This window comes from Ranitomeya variabilis, chromosome 4, assembly GCF_051348905.1.
Source record: "Ranitomeya variabilis isolate aRanVar5 chromosome 4, aRanVar5.hap1, whole genome shotgun sequence".
NCBI lineage: Eukaryota > Metazoa > Chordata > Amphibia > Anura > Dendrobatidae > Ranitomeya > Ranitomeya variabilis.
Window position 1 is genome coordinate 488670288 of NC_135235.1, and position 4635 is coordinate 488674922.

Below are 4635 nucleotides of genomic sequence, written 5' to 3' on the forward strand. Positions count from 1 at the left end.
TATGGTCTGTAGTTTCTTTGATTGTTCTCCCAACAGCAGTACCAAACTGAGTATATGTGCATCCAGAACCTCTGTTATTAAAGAGGACATCTATTCTGCCCAGACATGGATCCATCTCCTTCACCTTCCATGTTCCCACTTAGGATTTTCAGTTGGATGTGGGACAATGATGCCACACAGGTAGCAAATCCAATGGACTGCAAGGTTGAAAGGAATATGTGGAGGAAAATCAAAACAGTCATTTTAATTCTAGACATTTTTCCCACAAAAAATTAGGTATAATTTTGGCGTAACTCGAGGCTGCCCTAAAATGTTGCAGCTTTTGGTGTTCTTATGCCATTTTCGCCCAGGTCTAGCTGGGTGGAGCTGTGGTGGACATGGCGATCTGCTACTCCACAAATCTTACAGCAGCATGAACTGGAGTAGGATTTGTGGTGGTGATGCGTCTCTCTCATAATTACACTTCACCCCAACCTACTCATTCCCTTACATCCCTCCGATTCCCAAGGCGTTACAAAAATTCTTGATAGAATTTTTTCGGCAACTGTTAAAACATCGGAAACCCTCATTCATTAGCCTAGGTGCTGAAAAACAAAATCATGTAAAAGGGGATTTTTTTTGTTAAACAGAAGCAGCAAAAACACGGGGACAAAGACCCTTCTTTAGAATGCAAAACCTAAAAAGAAAAAAAGGTTCATCAGATCATTGCTACGGCTGGGACATAATATATAGCTATACTTTCTGCTTGGTAAGAATGCAAACGGTATATTTCCTGACCACAAATTCCATTAATCTTTCCTTCTCGTTCCCGCTGTATGTGGACTGTCCCTGGCAAAAAGCATGGATGAATGGATTTTATTTTTTGAGTGATGGGCAGAAGTGGATCCTACCTTTTGGATCCACATTTTGGCTTTGATTAGAAAACTGCATGTGTAAAGATGACTGCTGCAATATACTGAAAGATGTCCGAAAAGACCCGCTGATGTGTATGGGGGCTCACTCCCACTTGCGACTAAAAATCGTGTTGCGTTTGTACCAATTTAATCCTATGCTTCTGTTCTCAATGGCATTTTTTTATCCTGCTCCAATCGGATTGCGAGTGCAGCGCGATTGCCACAGACATCGGCAATGGAGGAGATGGAGAAATTACTTTCTCTGTCTCCTCTGCAGCTGTGCTCCAATTCGTTCATGCGATAGGACCTTATCACAGAGCACTGACACTCGGCTCACGCTCACAGCCGAGCAGGAGCACAGTGTCATTAGCATCTCACATCGGATGTGACACGCTAATGTGACTCTGGCCTTACTACTGCATTCTGCAGTTGCTGCTATACTACTAGTACATGGCATGTATCATTCAAATGAAAACACTAGGTGGCAGTCTACTCTCAGATCTGGGCTTATTCTATTTCAAGTTTCTATGTAATTAAAGGGATTTGTTAATCAAAAACAGAATTGGTGTAACTTATTGAGTGGTGGGTGTCTTACCGCTGGGAAGCAACTTTTATCCTTGTCAGTAATAGTGTGCATGCTCTATTTATCACGTATGGAGCTGCTGAGCGATGCGCTCCCCTTTTAACAAGGATCACATCCAGAATGAATAGAGGGGGCAGTCAAGCATGTGCAGTGTCACTCCATTCTAAAAGGGATAGAAGCTGCTTGTTCTACAAATCAGTGTGGGTCCCAGAGTTCGGACACCCTCAGTTACTAAGTTCTCACCCAGCCAGTGTATTTACCATCTAATACTAGGTAAGTTATGTGATGACACAAGTAACATAATATTGACAACACATATCTTGCTCGGACACATTAGGAGTTGCCCAAGTAGGGTCAGCAATCTCAGGCCATTGATTGGCTGCAGTGGTAAATTGCTTTAGTCATGACATCAATTCTACAATCATATTAACAAAGATAGGGCAAGACTGGAGCCGCAGGTTAACTACAGTTGATTTTTTATTTCTACACAAAACAAGCCTGTGCACCAAACAATGAAAGTTCTTTTCAGCACTACCATTGCTTTATGCCAGCTCTTTGCACAGGGGCCACAAGCTGTCAGGGTCCTCCCCCTGCAGACATGTGACTACTGGCATTCACTGATATTCGACAGCCATAACTCATGTAGGGATTGTCTAACAAACAGGAGACACTGGGCCAACAATGTTGTAAAGATGCTGACTGACACGGAGCTGAGATATATAGAAGGTCTATAAAGGTTCTACCATTCACCTGTTGTGCCTGGACTGTGTTCCCTGGCTGGCAGGGGTCCTATTGGCTGCTGCCATAATTAGTTCTGTTCAGTTGTCCTATGGGTGCATGCGTGAACACTGCTCCGTTCACATCTATGGGAGTGGTTGTGGGTATCCACAATGTAGAGGTGGTGACGCATAAGACCATGCCTCCCAAAAAAGTGGTATAAGAAGTTGTATGGCCCCAAAACTTATACCAATAAAGAACAAGAACGTTATCAGTCTCCAACAAGTTTTTGTTTTTAAGGATCTGACTTTTTAAAAAAAAAAACAAAACAAAACACTAAATTCTTTTAAAAAACCTATGATTTTGGTATCCCTGTAGTCATACTAACGTGCAGAAACCACTTACTTACTGGGTCATTGTTACACAATGAAATCTGTAAAAAAAAAAAAAAATCTCACAAAAAGCAAGATTTTTCACTGCTTTGTTGACAAAGATATAAAAGATTTTGTCTTTTATAGGAAGGGAAAAAAACAAAATCTGAGAAATGGAGGTGGGAAAGGGGTTCATTGCAAACCCCTTGTACCCCTATTATCTTTTAAAAAAAAATATCTGATATATAACTACTGTAAGGTGGTTGTGTAAATTTGATAAAAATACCCATTCGAACCTGCCAATTTCAGTAGAACCAACAGTCCAACTCATGTAAAGGGGGCCGCCAACTCATGGTAGCCGGAGGTCACAAAATAAATAAAAAAAGAAAATGGAAAAATCCTAAACCAATAAATCTGCATATTTGTGTAAAAATAATTTTAAAAAATTACACATTTGGTATCAACGTATCCGTAACTAACTGCGCTGACTGAAACATAGAATGTTAGAGTTGGAAGGGACCTCCGGGGTCATTGCGTACAACCCCCTTCTCAATGCAGCCTCTGTTTGAAGACTTCTATTGAAGTAGAACTCACCACCTCTGGGGACAGCTTGTCCCACTCATTGATTCCACTCACTGTCAAAAAGTTTTTTCTAATATCTAATCTGTATCTTCTCCCTTTATGTTTCATTCTATTGCTTCTTGTGTTTCCATGTGCAGATGAGAATAAGGATGATCGCTCTAGGCTAACGCACTTCACACAAAGGTGTTTTTGCTGCTTTTTTTATGTTTTTTTTAATGAAAATTTTCAGCTGCTTTTTACAGTACCCGCAAAGCCTATGAGATTTCAGAATTTGTTTTATCAGTATTTTGTGCTTTGCACCAAAAACGCAGGGATCATGTTTTGCTGCGTTTTTTGTGGGAAAACCTGATTCTAATGAATAGGACTTTTTTTCAACACTAAACTTTATCAGCATGCACAAGATACAAGTCTGGCATGCCAAAACTGCAGCAAAAACGCTCAGAAAACAGCAAAAAATGCAAGAAAAATCAAGGAAAACATGATTTTTTTTCCGCAGCTTATTTCCTGCCAAGAAATCAGGTTTTGCTGCAAAAAAACAAAAAATGCTGAAAAAACGCCTGTGAACTTACCCCTACACAGTGACATCCCATCATATATTTGTAGACCGCCATTAAGTCTCCTTTTAGCCTTCTTTTTTGCAAGCTAAACATTTCCAGATCCTTTAACCGTTCCTCGTAGGACATACTTTGCAGTCCGCTCACATCCTCGTATCTCTTCTCTGAACTTGCTCCAGTTTTTCAATGTCTTTTTTTAAAATGTGGTGCTCTGAACTGGACACAGTATTCCAGATGAAGCCTGGCCAAGGAGGAGTAGAGGGGGATAATTACTTCACGTGATCTAGACTCTATGCTTCTCTTAATACATCCTAGAACTGTGTTTGCCTCTTTTGCTGCTGCATCACACTGTTGACTCATGTGCAGTGTGTGATCTATTAGTATACCAAAGTCTTTCACATGTGCTGTTGTTTAGTACTATTCCTTCCATTCTGTAGATATAATTTTCGTTTTTCTTGCCCAGTTGTAGAATTTTGCATTTCTCCCTGTTAAATACTATGCTATTAGTCACTGCCCTTTGTTCAAGCTTATCTAGATCCTTCTGACTCCTTTTTCTGTCTTCTCTAGTGTTAGCTATCCTTCCGAGCTTTGCATCGTTTGCATATTTGATTAGTTTCCCTTCCGTTCCCTGATCTAAATCATTTATAAACATGTTGAACAACACTGGGGCCAGGGCAGTGCCTTGTGGTACCCCACTTATAAACAGTCTTCAAATTGGATGCTCAACCATTTATTACCACTCTTTGAGTATGTTTACTGAGCCAGTTATGAATCCACCTAACCGTAGTCTTGTCAATCCCATACTTGGTCATTTTTCCAATAAAGATAGTATGAGATACTTAATCAAATGATTCGCTGAAGTCGAGATGTACTATATCTACCGCATTTCCCTGATCCACCCAATCAGTGATTCCATCATAGAAGGAAATTATATT